We start from the raw sequence: 18,870 nt of genomic DNA on the forward strand, positions 1-18,870 counted from the left end.
ATGCTGACTGAATGAGCAGGCCATTGTGTGCCTGAGCTTCTGCTAAGGGAAGTCATGAATTGCTTTGCTAACAGCAGGGTTTATTTATTTACTTATGTATTTACTTAGCTACATCTAAGAAGGAACTGAAGTGATGTGCACTATTAAAATGTACATAAATCGGAGTAGGAAAAGTTAAAGCAGAAAGTACTTAGAAGAAAGGGAAAAAAGCAACGTCCTGGAAACCTGAGTCAAGAGGATCATTACAGTAGAGCTTATTGGAAGCTCAGAGCTTCCTGAAACCAGTTCAAAAGAGAAACATGCTAGATTGTACATTCTCATCAGCCAGTAAAGGGAAATTTGTAAATTCACCTGGAAATGGAGACTTATTCTTGGAACTTAATTCTAGAAAGAATTTATTGCATGGACACTTAAATGAGAGGAAGAAGACATTTAATGCATTTTGCAAAAGCTACATACATGTTATTCATATACCGAACAATAAAGGTAACCAACAACAACACACCCTATATAAAATAATAGGTGTCAAGGACAGAGAGGAGAAGGGGTTAATTTATGAAAATACACACTACCACTCAAGAGAGAAAATATAAATATTGACTACAGTCCCCATGTATGCAACTAATTATGAGAAACATTTATGACTTCTTTACTGCCTGCACTGTCAGTAAAGAGGAGGCAGATAGTATGGGTGGTTCTTTTTCTACTTGTTCCCTACAGTTTCTGGACCCATGTAATCTGTCCTTGGGTGAAACAACACCATATATTGGTTATTGATTTGGAGCATACACCGTTTCCTCTGGACCAGTAAGTACCCTCACCTCATAAGATGTCCTCCAGCTGGCTCTGTAACTGAGTCTTCAGTAGACTATTGCTTTGCTCTAAAGGCCAGCTGCTCCTGGGTTATGGTAAGACTAGTGAATCCTGTGGGAGATGGCCTATAGCATCTTCACCACAAGCAATGTTATATGGATTACTGTTGGTGAATTAAGCCTTTCGTAAGTACACAGAAGATATTGCTAATAGAAGCATAGCAGGAAAGTCAAATTTATATCCAAAATCTCTAGTGAGAAAAATGGCTACCACATCCACAATGAAAGGGATTCAATATAATCAGTCAATAGGAAGTTGGTCATGCCACCTGCATTGTTCACATTTGGAACTGTATGCAGGGCTCAGCATGAGTCTCTGCTGCTGGCAATTTAAGCATTGAATAGTGGTAATAGCCAGATCTGCCTTGGGAGGGGAAGTTCATGAGGTTGAACCCATGAATAACTTCTCTCTCTGTCACCATGGCCACTCTGTTTCTGAACCCACTGAGTAATACTAGTGATGCCCGGAAAGAGGACAGATGACAATTGCAATTCAAGTCTTCTTGCCCATCTGATTCTGGAGAGTCTTCTCTGCCCATTGGTGAGCTTTCAGACGCAAGCATTCTCACACCATCAATGTATTTTGAGAGGTCCATGAGTGTACCTCTATGCTAAACCTTCTTGTAATCCAATATTGTTCCTTTCAGCTTCCTCCTCATCAAACCAAACCTTTAGGTTCTATGTATGAATCTTCACTATAAGAATCTTCCCTTCTAGGTAAAGTGTGGAGTTTGATCTACTTCTCAAAGTTCTGCTTATTGTGAAGATTTATCTCCCTACTTGTCCTTTGTAGCCAAGAGTGAGAAGAGCTCTAATGCTATATCAATTTATTTATGGCTGGTCCCGGTATATTGTATTCATGATCACTACTAAATTTTGAATCTTTTTTTCTCTGCCTACAGGGAAATTCCATAAGGATACATTAATGAGTGAGGGAGAGGTGGTATTGCAGCAGGATTAGGTGCCATAAGAGTTGAAGCAATTCTCTCATGAAACTTTCTTGTGCATTTAGAACTTGCTCAGGCTGCTTTTGTATATACCACTGCAAGTTGAGGATGGAGAGCTGCAGTGCACAGACAAATTTGAGAACAGGTCAATCAAATACCATTTAATTTGGAAGGCAGCTCAGGTCTCATAACCAGTTCATTTCCCATGGCCAGATATTTAGTCTCTACCAGAACCCAACAGTAAACATCAGGAGATGTTTCTCAAGGAAAATAGTTATTTGTCAGAGAAGTATGGCTTTGCTCTCAATTATGGGGCTGCACTATGGTTCTCTTATTGGGGAGTTTTATAGGCTCAATGAACTATTACAGACACTTTGTACACATTAGACTTCTGAGTCACGAGATCTAAGTAGCAAGAGTGGCTTATTCTTTGAACTGGCTAAAGAATATTCTTTTGCTTTGGGTTTCCCTTAAATTAAGAGCCTTATGGTTTATTTGGTAAGTAGGAAGAAACAACACCATTGTAACAACATTATTTTGCCTCTGTAATACTTAAAGCCCACCAAATGTGTGTGGCTCTGCCACTTTCTTCATGGAGCTGGATACAAGGTATAGCAAATTGTCTTTCACTTTGGAGAGGATACCTCTAAATATTCCAGATGTCTAGACTCCCAGAAACATCAGTGAATTAGTAGATCTCTCATGGAATTTATCTCTTATCCTCAAATATGTTTCTTATCAAGGCATCTTATGTATTTGTTATTTTCTGACCAAATTGTGATAGCCAAACCCACCTAGTGGAACTAGCACAAGGAACCCAGAACCTCTGGTAAAAGTACCCATGTTAATAATTTTGACCCAGGGATGCCTGGGTGGCTCAGTGGTTGAGCGTCTGCCATTGCCCCAGGGCATGATCCTGGGGTCCCGGGATTGAGTCCCACATGGGGCTTCCTGGATGGACCCTGCTTCTCTCTCTGCCTATGTCTCTGCATCTCTCTGTGTCTCTCATGAATAAATAAATAAAAATCTTTAAAAAATTAATTTTGACCCAAAGGAGCTATGTTGCTTTTTTCCTCCTTAGTCTAGCATTTTAGAATTCATTTTCACACAAATTCCCTGGCTTCTGCTATAGAGAAAAGTTTTACAAGTCTTTTGATATACAAGCTGTCTCCTCTAGGTATAACCTGGTCAGACTCTCCTTGTATTTAGATACCTCCACCCTGCAGTTCCAAGAAATAAGACACTGAAGCTCCTTAATTCTTTTCTTTCTTCTTTTCTGTTTCTTTTATATTTCCTTCCTCCCTCCCTCCCTTCCTTCCTTCCTTCTCTCCTTCCTTTTCCTGGGTAAGCAGCATATATTGGCTTTATTTTTATTTTTTAACTTGATATACAGTAAAAATGACCTTTTATTTGGCCTTTATTTTATAATTTTAACACATATATAGATCTGTGTAATAACCAACATCACAATTAGGATATGGAACAGATTTCCCTCTAAGCACTGCTTTAGCAGCATATCATAGTCCCAAAGGGAAATAGTGTTCCTAGTCCAGACTGCCAACAATTGAAACTTTGTCAAGACCATTGTTAAAACTAGCACATATTTAAACAGTTATTCAAATAGTGTAAACTTTGGGGATATTAAGTTTTAGAAAGTGATCAGCATGGTTCTGGATATATAGGAATTTTAGTATATTAGCAGGGGATATATATCTCCGAGAGTGGAAAGTCAGGATAAGGATGAATATTTCATATTATTTTAAACCAGGTAACTCAGAGACTTTACTAAGTTAACCCAATTCCTTGAGCTTATAGGGTCCCTTTGGATCTGATTACTCTACTAGAAGCTGGATAAGAAAAAATCTTGGGATAATTTGTTTTATAAATCTTTATTTCTTATATACTGTTTCTGCTAGAACCAGGGAGGCAGACTGGATGATGAAAATCTGTGCATTTGCTTTTGTCAGTCCTGTCACATTCCACAGGGAGGCAAGGGAGTCTTCATGGTAGTTATAGTAAGAATTAGAAGAAAACAGCCATTTGTTTTGGGGGGTTTATTATTGTCATTCTAATCATTGAGATATAGTCTTATCTGAAAGGAAAAAATAATCCAGATGGTTAAGTTTCTTTTCATTCTTCAAAAGATGGGCATTAATATTTTTGAGGTGTATGGGATGGTTGGGATACTGGTCTCCTGGAATATTGGATGCTTTTAGCTGGAGTAGAAGCTGGTGCCATCTTGGGTAGAAAGGAGTGAACTCATTGGGATTCTATTTGAGGCAGGACAGAAACTAATATCAGTATGAAAGTGAGTCTCAGAATCTCAGCTTTGGGAGAACTGCATTATAGATATATTAAAGCCACATAAACAAGAAGCAAAAATCTAGCTTCTTATATTTTTCAATGACTTAATATAATCTCAATATTAATATGCCATTTCATCTGGGATATGGGAACGGTTGACCTAATTAAGTCCAAGCAGATTCTAATAACAAACATTTTTTTCCAATAATTCCAGGTTTTCTTGGATTTCTGAGGATGATAGGTACAAGGCTTTCACAGAAGGTCAGTTCAACATCTTTGATTCATTGCATGAGTTCTTGGGATCTTTATCCAGCCTGAATAGATGGGGAAAATGTTTATTGTTTATAGTCCTTCGCTATGAATTTTTCATGTGGCTTTGCATTTTGGAAAAAATAGATAAAAACAAACAAACAATAAACCCAGGCCCTTGACTTGAGTCTCTCTTTCAAAACTATTAAGGCTTCTTTTGTTTACTGCTGTATCCCTAGGGCTTAGAATAGGGTCTGGCACATAGTAGATGCTCAGTAAATATTTGTTGAATATCTAGATGAAAGTGAGTAGATGAATGAATAAAAAGTCTAGACTTTTAGGGCACCTGGGTGGCTTAGTCAGTTAAGTTCTGGATTCTTGGTTTCAGCTCAGGTCTCATGGGTCTTGAAATCAAGTCCCCTCCTGGGCTCTGCACTCAGAGAGGAATCTGCTTGAAGAGTCTCCCCCTCTGCCCCTCCCTCACTTGAGTGCTCTCTCTCTCTCTCTCAAATAAATAAATAAATAAATCTTTTTTTTTTTTTTTTTTTTTTTTTTTTTAAAGTCTAGGCTTTCACTTGTTCCTTTTAGGCATAGTTTCCCCAGCAGAAAAATAATCAAATGAACAACCATATACACTGGGGATAGAAAAGGAATTAGTAGATTCACTAATAGAGCAGGTAATATGAGATTCAGTTAAATGTCTTTCAGTATTGAATCAGAGACAGGATTCAGACAGAGACTATATTTGGAGGTATAAATTCTAATGTAAAAAAAAAAAAAATAAAGCTTTAACTGTAAGCAAGTTACTTAATTATCTCCTTGAGTGAGTCTCCTTTGCCTATTCTCTACATAAGGATGACCAAAAATAAATGAATGAAATTTAGCTAAATTTATAACATCTTTACTGAGATATAATTTATAAACCATAAAATATATTTAGGTAAGTGTACCATTAAATTTTTAAGATAAATTTACCAAGTTGTGCAAATATCAGAAGACAGTTTTAGAACATTTTAGTCACCCAAATACAATCCCTTATGCTCATTTACGTTTAACCATTGTTCCCATTCCCAACCTTCATTCCCACTATATTAATTCTACTTTCTATCTCTCTTGATTTGCCTTTTCTTAAAATTTCTAATAAATGAAATCACAAAATACTTGGTCTTTTGTGTCTTGGCTTCTTTCATTTAGCATGGTTTTGAATTTCATCCATGTGGTAGCAAGTTCCTTTTCACTGCCAAATATTTCATTTAATGGATTACATTTTATTTATCCATTCATCAGCTGATTCCGTTGTTTCTACTTTAGGGCCATTATAAGTAATGCTGCTATGAACATTTGTGGGCAAGTCTTTAGGAAGACTTATGTTTTCATTTCTTTTCAGTAGATTTGATAAATTTATGTTTAATTTTTAAAGAAACCATCAAATTCTTTTTCCACAGTGGCTATACATTTTATATTTCCACTAGCATAGTATGCAGGCTCCTGTTTCCCCATATCCTTGCCAACTTCTGTTATTTTCTGCCTTTTTTGACAATAGGGAATATAATTTTATGAAGAAAAAGCAATCACGTGTGTTTATTTATGCCAGCTTTATTGCTAGTGATAAAATGACAGCTATGATTGGGATTGGGCAGCCCCGGTGGCGCAGCGGTTTAGCGCCACCTACAGCCCAGGGTGTGATCCTGGAGACCTGGGATCAAGTCCCACATCTGGCTCCTTGCATGGAGCCTGCTTCTCCCTCTGCCTGTGTCTCTGCCTCTCTCTCTCTCTCTCTCTCTCTCTCTCTCTCTCTCTCTCTCTCTGTGTGTTTCTCATGAATAAATAAATAAATAAGTCTTAAAGAAAAGATATGATTGGGATCATTTAAAATATTTGGAATGGGAGTTATAAAACTTGAAGAGAAACTAACTCTCTGCCATCCTGTTAATTTTCTTAAAGCTCTGTCTTTTTCTAGTCCCTCTTCTATTAGAAACTCTTCGGGACCCCTCTTGGTAGTCTGCTGGGGTTGTCTCATACAGGGGTTTATGAGAATAATTATTACATTTTCAGGAATTTTATGGGCAACTTGTTAAACATAACCCCAAAATTAAATATATAAACTTAAAATTAGCTATTTAAAGACAAAGACAAAACTTATTTCTTAATTATTTTATGGCATTTTACTATAATCTATGTTTTGAAGTTTCCTATGTCTATTATATTTGCATAGTAGACACACTACATAGTGGTGTGCTACTGCACATCTCTTCCCAAAGCTATTTTCAGTGATCCCACTTCAATAGCTTGAAGTCACCTATGGAAGGAATATTTACACCACAGAAATTGGCATGTGCTACAAACCAGGGCTTTTTATTTTCCCTCCCAGAAAAGTGGCTGTTAAATATGTACTAAGTCTAAATTTATCCTGTTGGTATTTTTTAATTTATTTTTTTTTATGATAGTCACACAGAGAGAGAGAGAGAGAGGCAGAGACATAGGCAGAGGGAGAAGCAGACTCCATGCACCGGGAGCCCGACGTGGGATTCGATCCTGGGTCCCTAGGATCGCGCCCTGGGCCAAAGGCAGGCACTAAACCACTGCGCAACCCAGGGATCCCATCCTGTTAGTATTTTTTATTAAATTTATTAAAGGTGTAGATGATTTTGGAGAGAATTACATCATTAAAATATTGAGGCAATTATTTGGTTGGTTGTTCTTCTACTCACTTCAGTAAAATTTTCTTTCCACTTATAGCTTGAATCCACTTCTTAGTAATTTTATACTTGGCAATTTATATTTTGGAGATAGAAGTAGGCAACAACTATGTCTATTATAGTTATGTATTTTTCTCATTGTTTTGGTCAGGTATTAATTATAGTATTACCTCAGCCTTATAAAATTAATGCGAATGTCTTTCATATTTTTCTATCCTCTGTAATAATATAAATTTTCTAGGAATTACATATTTCTAAAAGATTTGGTCAAAATTAACTATGACATCATCTGAAACTGGCACCTTTCTTGGAAATAATAGATAATTTTTTTTACTCATTATTAGTCTTAAATAGATTTTAGATTTTTTTCTTCAATTTTAATGGTATATCACAATTATCCTAGAAAATAATACATTATAGACAAATGTTCACATTTTTTAGAAGGATTTGTACATGATAGCTCTCTCTCTCTCTCTCCCTCTCTCTCTGTCTCTCTCTCCCTGTCTCTCTTTTTGAAGATTTTATTTTTAAGTAATCTCTGCACCCAACATGGAACTGGAACTCACAAGCTTGAGATCAAGTGCTGCATGCTCCACCAAATGAGCCAGCCAGGCACCCCATGATAGTCTCTTACACTTCTAAAATCTTTTTTTTTAAGATTTTATTTATTTATTCATGAGAGACAGAGAGAGAGAGAGGCAGAGACACAGGCAGAGGGAGAAGCAGGCTCCCCACAAGGAGCCCAATATGGGACTTAATCCTGGATCCTGGGACCACACCCTGAAAGGAAGGCAGATGCTCAACCGGTGAGCCACCCAGGCATCCCATACTTCTAAAATCTTTTTTTTTTTTTAAGGTTTTTTTTTTTTAAGATTTTATTTATTTATTCATGAGAGACACAGAGAGAGAGAGGGAGGCAGAGGCACAGGCAGAGGGAGAAGCAGGCTCCATGCAGGGAGCCTGACGTGGGACTCGACCCCAGGTCTCCAGGATCAGGCCCTGGGCTGAAGGCGGCACTAAACCGCTGAGCCACCCAGGCTGCCCCATACTTCTAAAATCTTAATCATAATGGTGTTTATACCGCTTTTCCCATTCTGAAATGATTCTTTCTTCTTTTTTCCTATTAGGTTTTCCTGAAAGCCAATTAATTGGCCTTTTCAATTAGCTACCATTTTGATTTATGTGCTATTTCATAAATCGTTATTTTTAAAATTTTTATGTTTATTCTTTCTACTTCCCTATGACTTAGTTCGTTACTTCCTTTCCACTTCCTTAATATGAAAGCATAGTTTATACCTCTTAATTTTTATTATAAAAAGTTACCAAGCCATGGATTTTTTTTCTGGGTATAGTTTTCTTTGCATTCTTTAAGTTTGGAAATATACTGGAAAAAGGCAATAAGGTGAGTTGAAAATGCTATTGAAATGTGCAAGCAGGCCAATTATAAAATCTAATTTTTTGTTAGTAATTTAGAGCTTTTATGAATTATGGCCAAATAATTTTTTCTTTTGGGGGTTTGTGATGTTTTCTAAGACTACTGTATTATTAATTTTTTAAATGCTCAATGGTAACACACATTTAAATATATATTTTGGATAAAAGCTGAAGGGCTTGCATTTTTAAGTCATTCTGATTAATAAGCTATTTTATGTCATTTTAATTCTTAAGTATAATTATACTGAATGGAGATTTTTTTTGAAGATACTTTTGAGTAAAATATCATTAACTTTAAATATAGTTCTCTACTTATTTTCCTACCTTGTTTGAATTAGAAGTATGGAAAGAAGGTGATAATAAACAGTCAATCAGGAAGATATGTGAAAACTAACAATCACACAAAAGAGATGCTTTAATAAGTTTTAAAGTGGCACAGACATAGAAAAGGCACACTATCTAGGAAGGGTATTAGAAAATACCTAGATGATTAACGTAAAATCTTTCAGAGTATGTTTAACCTTAGAAATGACCAGGATATAAAAATAAGCAGAGAATTATACTAATTATAAATGAGACTTCAGTTCGATTTTAATTGACACCGGGATTAAAGGGCATACAGCATGACAACTCATAGCAAAGTTTTTTCCTACCGTCTGAAAGTGCCCAAGTGGCTCACAGCAAGAGAAATAATTGGTCACCTGTCTCAAAGCTTAGTCATCTCAGAAGAGCAGGCAAATAATGCCTGCCACATAGTAGATGTGTGACAAATATAGGCCTACTTAACTCTAAACCCTGAATTCTTTCCATTTGCCATAAAGCCTTTCTACCATATGCTTATAAAGAATATGGCCAAATTAAATATGGAACACTATTGTGAAATATATTTTAACTTGCACACATGTTCAAAATTATTTGAAATTACCTGTAATGAGAACACAGATGTGTCTAGATAGGTTTTTTTTTTTAATTTTTTTATTTATTTATGATAGTTACAGAGAGAGAGAGAGAGGCAGAGACACAGGCAGAGGGAAAAGCAGGCTCCATGCACCGGGAGCCCGACGTGGGATTCGATCCCGGGTCTCCAGGATCACGCCCTGGGCCAAAGGCAGGCGCCAAACTGCTGTGCCACCCAGGGATCCCCACAGATGTGTCTAGAGCTACTAAACTAAGGGTAAATAATGTAGGCCAAATAATGAAGGGCCTGAGTTAGATGATTTGTACAAGATTATCTAAGTGAAGGACACCCATGGAATTGTTTATAGAACCTGGTTCTGAGTTTCCTGGGAGTAAAGGCAAAAAGGGACAATGTGATGGGGTTTAAATCCTCATAATCTAATAAAAAGAAATGCATCCATTTGGTATGAAAATCAGAATGTCTCCTGCTTTAATCATATGAGAATTTATTATTTGGGACTTTAAGTAAAGATAACACTAAGCAGTATAATAAACATCTTCAATGGCAATTTTTTACAAAACAATTATTTTCAAACTTACAATTTACAAACCAATTCTATTTTTTACAAATTAATGATAAAATAAGGAAAACAAAATTGGTTTTGTTTATAGCATAGCACTTTCCTTTAAAAAAAAAAATCTAAGCATTAGTAAGGGAATACCATCAATCATAGAACAATGAACTTCACTTGTTTTCCATTGCTTTAAATAAAAAATTACATACATTTTCTGCAATGTCATAAAATTTTCAATGTTTGTTATATTTTACTGAAATTGGATACTGGGGCAGCCTGGGTGGCTCAGCAGTTTGATGCCTGCCTTCAGCCCAGGGCATGATCCTGGAGTCCCAGGATCCGGTCCAGGGTTGGGCTCCCTGCATGGAGCCTGCTTCTCCCTCTGCCTGGGTCTCTGTCTCTGTCTCTGTCTCTGTCTCTGTCTCTGTCTCTCTCTCTCTCTCTGTGTCTCATAAATAAATAAATAGAATCTTAAAAAAAGAAAAGAAATTGGATACTGGATTATCTACTTGCTCTTTAGTTGGGAACCATCATCTGAATCATCTTCGTCTATAGGAGCTACCTACAAATTACTACATCTAAATGTTATCCTATAACATCTAAATGTTATTCTGTAAAAATAAGGTAAAGGAAAAAAGACCTGTGACATCACTGAGTCTCCTTCTCCTGATTATCCAGGATCAGATTCCCTAGACAGAAGATGTGGTTAGCATTTGATCCTAATCAAAGGACCCCAAATACTTGGATATAGTTCATTTTAATCTTAGTTGAAAAGATTGTGGATAGACACTTAGGAAAAAAGTGAAATCAGCATAATATCTCCTCTTCAAGTGCAGTCCAGCTTTCAGAGAGGTAACGTGGATTTCAGCCTCCTCATAATTGTCCTTGATGAAAATAGAAGGATTTCACAGCACAGAAAGCAGTGGTTTATGAGGCTGGGTACAAGACAGACGTACAAGAGAACTCTGTTCATCGTCTTCAAAGTGATGCAGCGATGGCACGGCCGCTGCTGTGGCCACATGTAATATAGCCTGTAGCTCTTTAAAGAGGATTAGCTTTAGCGGCTGGGAGCATTCAATGCTGGATTTCATGTAGAGTAGAATATGCTAATGAAATGTAAATGTCCAAGGCAAACATTGCGTAATATCAAAAACCCTCAAAACTGAGCTTTGTCTCTTGCAGAGTGAGAAAACAAACTTTATCATCAGAAGAAGTAGAAACGGAACGACCTTCCACTTTTCTGCTTTATGTATCTGCTTCTATAAAAAGTGTACTTAAATATATATACATATATTTATATTTAAATTAAATTTTAATGTCAGTGGAAAAACCAAAGTTCAGTCATTGAAAAACAACTTGATAGATCTATGCCCAGAGATGGATGTGTAATAGTTTATATTTGTAGAAAAGGATATATACATAATATATATACGCAATAAAAAATGTAATATTTTAACACTATTTTTTAAATGCTATTTTAGGTTTACAAAGGGCTTTGCAGAGCAGGTCCCCACTCCATTTCACCTTAAAATTTTTTCTGCATAATGTCCTATTGCTCAATGTTGAACTATTTTGTGTCTTTATCATAATTTTCCATTCAGTGTTTTTACTACCTTATAGGAAGCCAGTATGAGACTTAGTCTCTCAAAGCTGCATATGCACTCAATTAATATTAAAGTTATTTTCACATATTTAGAATTTCAGAACATATCTGACATTGAGAAGGTGAATTCACTATAAGATGTGTGATTTGCAATCCATGTAACTTGGAAGTGTGAAGCAACCTGAAATCCATACACAGGGTTCCCAAAGACTGAAAGTCCCCTAAACAATTTCATTCGAATTGCTGGGAAATAAAGATCCTAAGAAACACACAGAACCAGGTGCTATGTGCTCTTTCGTTAGTTACTAGCATTTCACTACACTCAACTGAGTAGCTTAGGTTCTCTAGGTTCTCTTAGTTTTGTTGGTCAGTGATGTGTGTGTGTGTATGTGTGTGTGTGTTATACTTCAGTTTTGAAGGTTTGTCTCTGCAGACCCAGAGGAGGAATGGTGATACATATTCATGAAAGAGCGCTCTTTCCAGGCCCTGCTACCACTGACAAAGCCTTAGCTGTTTCACACAGCAAGCTGACTGGGATTGTGTGGGGGGGCTGCATGGCCAGATGAGTGCAAACAGCAAGCCCACTCCTCTGCTTGTTAGGCCTTGCCTTCCTGACAATTTCCCCAATTGTCACTTGTGACAAGGCTGTCATTAGGTGATGGCTTCTTTTGGCCATTTTCAGATAAAGATAATTTCCTTAACTTCCATTTTATTTGACAACAAGCAGTTTGGGAGAGAAAGGAAGTGCTTCAGTAGTTTATGGATTAGGGTTTTGTCACTTCAAAGGCATCTTTGATCTAAAAATATGTGCTGTACCAAATTCATTATGTCTTTCCTTAAAGAGCCTTTAAATTTATTGATCTTCTCCTCAATTATTCTCCTTTTACGTCCAGTAATGATGTGTGAGATGGTAGTGTTGGGAAAAGCCTAAGGAGGAGTGTGGGGAAAATGCAGCCAACTGGTCACTTCTAAGGCCATTACAAGAACGAAACAACAGGTGCTTTTGTTTAGTGTCGATTCTCTTCTGAATCCCTGTGCGCACAAAGGCCCTTCTGCTGTTTATCACCCAACACAAAGATATCAATACCAATAGGATAAGACAAAATTATATTTGGTATTAGAACCTAATAAAGATAAAAACTTCACAATTTGTATAAAAATTGTGCCTGTAATTGTTTTCATTCTCATCACTGACTACATGAATTTCAAAAGCCTGGGTATGAGTGATAGAGACAGAGTGGGTGACTTCTTCATGGACCAATAATTTGGCTTCCCTTAGAAGCAATCTTACATTGTGCTGAGGCTCAGGTTGCTAAAATTCTTAAAACTGAATCTTAGTCATAGAGAGCAGAAAATAAGAAGGTAGGAATCCATATGTGAAAATTTAGTTTAAAAACCTAGCAAGATGAGCATTTACAGCTTCCATAGTAGCTTTTCTTGTTTAGAACGTCTACTGTCTCTTTGCCCTCCTTTTGTTGTTGCTATTGTTGTTGTTCAAAACAATTGCTATGTGGAATTATTGTGTTTTAAACAACACCTGGGACAAAGAAGTAAAGAGTTTACATCTGAACTATCATGATTAACCATTGTCTTCTAACACTTCACATATAATAACTTCAATTTAGGACAGAACAAGGTACTTACTCCGTTTCTGCAACTAGAAAAAGGGAATTAGGGATCCCTGGGTGGCGCAGCGGTTTAGCACCTGCCTTTGGCCCAGGGCGCGATCCTGGAGACCCGGGATCGAATCCCACGTCAGGCTCCCGGTGCATGGAGCCTGCTTCTCCCTCTGCCTGTGTCTCTGCCTCTCTCTCTCTCTGTGACTATCATAAATAAATAAATAAATAAAAAATAAAAAATAAAAAGAAAAAGGGAATTAAAACAAACAGCTTAATTTCTTTTTTTGTCTAAATGTATATTATTAGCCTCTTGGCAGACTCTTTTATAATTTAGAGATATCCAGATGCTTTTGATAGTTAGAAAGTTCATTTTAGCAAAGCATGATTTTAAAATCTTACATATTAGGGATGCCTGGGTGGCTCAGCGGTTGAGCATCTGCCTTCAGCTCAGAGTGTGATCCCGGGATCCGGGATCAAGTCCCACATCGAGTTCCTTGCAGGGAGCCTGCTTCTCTCTCTGCCTGTGTCTTTCATGAATAAATAAATAAAATCTTTTCAAATAAATAAAATCTTACATATTAAAAGAAACATGTAATTTAAAAGCATGACCTTAGGATCCTAAAAGCAATAAAAATTGTTTGAAAAGTCCATTTTCTGAATTTCCAAAGACTAGTAGAACATTTTTCATTTTGAAAAATTAGTTTATATGTTTGGGACTCTACCCTTAGGCCATAATACTCCTCTCTATAAAGTCAGGATAAAAAATAGCCCTCAATGCAAATGTCAGAAACATTTTTCATGTATCAGGTTATTTTATCCTTATTAAGAGACAGATACTATTGTTAATTCGATTTCACAGAAAGAAACTGAGGCACAGAGAGGTTAAGTACCTTACCCATTATCTCATATCTAATAAGTGGTAGACCCAGACTAGGGTACCTTGGTTACAAAGCCTTTGTTCTTAATGCTAGGGCCTAGAGGACGTAGGATCTGGACTATCTCCCGGTCCTGAACAAGTAAGTGTTAGTTCTCTTCTCCTTCCCATCCTTCAGCTACCCAATCCTGGTCCCATGCTCCACACAATCCAAGAAAATGGGAAAAGAAAGAAGGAAAGAAGAACATGAGGGGAGTCAATCCAGGTTTCCTTCCGCCTGCATGTCAAACACAGAGGGGTTGACATGCCAAAAATCTGATAAATTCAGACAGTGGGGTTCATGGTTCATCGTGCTCTTTTCAAGGAACCCTCCACCAATTCACTACAGACCTCTGATGTAATTTCTCTTGACTTCATTTTAACCAGGAAATCTTAATTTTGACTTCCTTGTGAAATCAGGAAGGAGGAGGAAAGGAGTACTTTTTGAGCAAGAATGATTTGGGGAAAGATCTGTGTTTTGTCTTAGAGTTCACCTGCTTTGTGACACATGAATACACCACACATAAACTGGCAGGCAGCAACACCATCAGCCTGCCTCAGAAGAGACAAAAGTAAACTCATTTCAAAGAGATTGCACTGAAATATGATATCAGCTGCAAGAGAGGGCCATCTCCTCTGGTCAAATGAGAAAAATCATATTATCCTCACTGTGGTATACAAATAGCTTGTAAGCCACATTCTCCATTTGAATGATAACAATAAAGTGCTAACCTCACTGCTGCGGGCCAGGGCCAGCCTGATCCCATCTCCAAACACAAACACTTCTGCCTCGGTTTTGGCTGGGGGCTGTGCAGTGGCCTCCCAACCCCCACCTTTTCTCCCCCCCCCCCCCCCCCCCCCCGTTAATTGGCTGAGACCACCAGAATTTGGAGGACACAGATGTCACTGATAGTTTTCCTAGGGAGCACATTCATGCCCATCTGTTGCAGCCTAGAAGGCTGTTCATATATCCACAAGGCCTTCATTTAATTCTTGTCAGAAAGTAATGTAAATCCAGTTTACCTCAGAGGTCGCAGCCGAGATTTATGCCAATGAGCCCCCTGCAATTTACACACACTGTAGTTGTATAGGATGAAAAGAAAGCCTTTCATGTTGGTGCATATTAACAAGAAAGCCTGCCTTCCGAGAGGGGCTTTTTGATTGAGGTTTCTCCTGATTTTAATACAGCCGATGCCAGTTGGTATACCCAGCTTTAGAAAAAGGAAAAAAAAAATCTAATCTTTAAACTAAAGTTTCTTCTTTTATAAGATGTAAAAAAGAGAGAAATCCTAGCAAGTGGCACTGCTATGTCTTTAATTATCTGTTAGGAGACAAAACTCCCCTGAACGTGCAGAAGATAGAGTGTGATAGGAAAGCATGTTCTGGCCCAGAGTCTAGGGAAAATTCAGTTGTACGCAATTGTCTTTCTGACATGAAAATAGTAGGAGTGACCAGTTGAATTAGTCTCTGACTTTTCAGTTGTCTCTTTGTAGTATGTTTAGAGGAAATTATGGAATTTGATTAAGTTACTTTGGACCAGGCTGGTAGAAATTGATTCATTAGAAAAGTATATATCACATATGTGATATATACATATATGTTTATAGAATTCTTTTATTTGGGAATCTAAGAGTACTTAAAAGGACTTCCATTAATCCTATTTTTCTATATATTTTGAAATACTCAGGACTGTGCCAATTAAGCTGGGAGGCAAAAGGTTTTAAAAACACCCATCCTGTCAAAATCTTCTGGAAAGTCTGAATATGCTTTTTATGAAGTATGAGACCTTGGGCAAGTTACTTAACCTCCAAAACCTCAACTTTCTCAATTCTAAAGTGGAAATAATAAAGCCTATCCTTTAAGATTATATGTCTGAGGTATCTCCCATAGTACCTAAAATACAGAAAGGATTCAACCAATGATAATTTCCCTCTCCACCCTCCCTTTTGGCAGTGTCTATGAGAGCGAACTATATATTAAAAGTATTGGTTAACTTAGTTTAAAAACTCCAAGCATTCAAATCATCAGATTACTTTTCCACATTAAATAAAAAATTAAAGAGAGGTGAAGTTGGAGATTTTCTTTCTACAGTTTGGAATTTTTGTTTTGAGTTGTTTAAATTTTTAATTCTGTAGAAAGTAGAATAACAGAAGTGTGTGACATAGTTTTGTTAAAATCCGGCTTGGCTTCTCTACTCATTCAGGAGTAGCCTGTGATTTCCCAAGACAGTGTTAATAGGGGGCGTGCTTCTCTTGTTTTTGTAGACAGTGCTCATTTACCCGTGCTAATGGCTTTGAAGTATTGGGTATGATTATTTTTGCACACGTTTAACTTTTTGTTTATATTTTACTTCAGATAATATTCAAATTGGGTTGTGATTTCTAAGCACACACTACTAACTGGGAAGTGCAACAGAAAAGCCTAAATTATATGATGAGGATGTGGGTGGAATGAGCTGAGATTAAAAACACATGTTGTTGATAACTCATTAAGCAAACACTTGAAATATACGTAATCATAGTCTGGACTTAATTACAGAATCAGATGAAGCAGTGGCTTCACTTTACAGAGTAGGGTTCATATCAGGAAGGCTAAAGCCCAGTTTTGTTGGCTATCTAAACCTGGGACTAGGCAGATATAAAATAATTTCAGAATGGTCTTTTTCTGTTTCTCAGAGTTTATTAAGACCATTTCTTTTTGCTTACAGTCCTTGAAACAATATTTAAACTTTTTTTATTATAAGAAATTTCAAGCATATTAAAGTGGAGGGGGTTGTATAAGAAATCATATATTTTATTCAGCTTCAACATGTAACAATCTGTAGCCAATCTTGTCTAATTTGTACCGTCACTTTCTCCCCACCTCTATACCCCAAATTATTTTGAACCAAATCTCGAACTACTTGCAATTTCATCTGTAAATATTTAATATTTAATAATATTTAATTTTAAATATTAGATATTTTCCCTAAAAGACATGAACCCCTTTCTTTTCTTTTTTAAAACAAACTCCTTTTTTTAACATAACCACAGTACTGTTCTCTCACCTTAAAAATTAACACTAATTACTTAATATCATTTATTGTGACTTAATATAATCAGTGAGAAAATGGAGGGGCCCCCCCTTTTTAAGGAAATGGATTATTTGGCTTTCATGTTACAAATTTGCTCCCATGACACAAGAGTTTTCATGGGTACTCTTTTGTAACAACTTTTATTGTTGATTTATGTGGTTGCAATGTTTTGTGATATATGGTAGTATCTTCCTAGAATGAAAAGTTGTCATTTTATTGGAAAATAAAAATTGCATCATTATTCTAGTCCTACTCCACCTTCATTGATTCATTTGGATAAGTGTTTTCCTAACTTAGCCTCAAATGAAATTATACATGGAAAGCCACTATGTAAAACGGATGGAAATGAAATTGCTCTGGGGCCATGCTGCCCACCACTCGTTTGGCCCAGTCTTTCCCCATGTGGGGTCTTGCAGGTTTTGGTAAGTGAAATGCCTTTTTATAAATGTATACAATTTTCCCATTTTGCTTTTAGAGCAAGACAAATTACTGCATGAAACAGTGTAAAGAATAAGAGAGGTTTGCATACACAGTTGAAATGACCAAAAATGACAGTACAGTATGTAATTTTTAAGCTTACTACCACTAAAAAGAATGTTTCACTTAAAGTAATTAAAATGTTTATTGTAATGGGAAAAATCCACTGTGCTCATAAATAATGGCCCCACTTCTTAGTTGACTATACTGGGGCCTCCTGGGAGGAGATGTATTTGCTCCCTGTCAGGATTAATCTATAAATGCAATCACCACTTAGACCTCATCAGTTCTTTCCTTCCCCTTCATTGGTCCCTCTGGAATTATATTGTAGCTTGAATAAGGTCAAAATTAGGATACTTTTTCCCCAGGAAAAACACAGCCGTTGTTATTCCAGCACTTTAAAATTTGAGAATCAACCCGCAAGATGTTTCTTTAAACAGCCTAGCATACACATTTCTGTCATAGAATCAATATTCTACCAAAGTAATGCATTCTGTTTTTCAGTGTATTTATTGGTTCCTTCCCCACAAAAGCCAGGGATTCAGAATGGTCTCACATAAAACCACAGTGCATTGGATGTTTAAAAGCTTGTATTAACACCTATGGATAATCCCAGTAAGTTGCCATTTGAACTTGGACAAACCACTGAACTTCTGACTTTATCCTCAAATGGGGGCCATATTACTAGCTATCTTCCTCATTGTAATCTTGTAAAAGTAAGATAATTCTATTTCCTTTTGTCAAGATTTAATATGAATGCCTTTGCTTCTGTAATAGTGGAAAGGATAGAATGAATTCTCCAACTTGTCTAAATGTAAGTAAACTCATCCTGATGAGTCAGAATATTGCTTTGGAATTTTTTATAAGCTAAATCATAAACTTATTTTACTTCCCCAATAAGGCTGTCTTTGAGGGGTGTCTATTCTGTTTCAACACTCAGAAGTATCAAGTACAATATATAATGAATGGGTACTCAACATATATGCTTAACTATCATTCAGGAGTTTGCAAAGGCAGTACCTATTATTTTTATAATTTAAACCTGTAAGTTAGCTATTAAAGCCAAACTTTAAGGAAACAGTAGGAAACACATCATTAATTTTTGCCAGTAAAAGATTGTATAAAGGGATGCCTGGGTGGCTCAGCGGTTGAGTGTCTACCTTTGGCTCAGGGTGTGATCCTGGGATCTGGGATCAAGTCCCAAATCG

General features: G+C 36.7%; 1 protein-coding gene and 1 long non-coding RNA gene across 4 annotated transcripts in view; both read left to right on the forward strand.

Annotated features, from left to right (window-relative positions):
• The window catches only part of LOC144303972 (uncharacterized), a 209,040-nt gene that overhangs the window by 36,941 nt on the left and 153,229 nt on the right, over positions 1-18,870 (forward strand). The gene's annotated exons all lie outside the window — the stretch shown is intronic.
• The window catches only part of ALPK1 (alpha kinase 1), a 118,943-nt gene that overhangs the window by 21,650 nt on the left and 78,423 nt on the right, over positions 1-18,870 (forward strand). For 2 of the 3 annotated variants that reach the window (XM_077882300.1, XM_077882301.1), the window contains exon 2: positions 4,338-4,384. The gene's annotated coding sequence lies outside the window, so the exon portion shown is untranslated. Of the gene's footprint in view, positions 1-782; positions 808-4,337; positions 4,385-18,870 lie in introns of those variants that run through there. The other variant, XM_077882302.1, reaches the window with a different exon arrangement.

The sequence above is a fragment of the Canis aureus genome, chromosome 33, assembly GCF_053574225.1.
Source record: "Canis aureus isolate CA01 chromosome 33, VMU_Caureus_v.1.0, whole genome shotgun sequence".
NCBI classification, from domain to species: domain Eukaryota; kingdom Metazoa; phylum Chordata; class Mammalia; order Carnivora; family Canidae; genus Canis; species Canis aureus.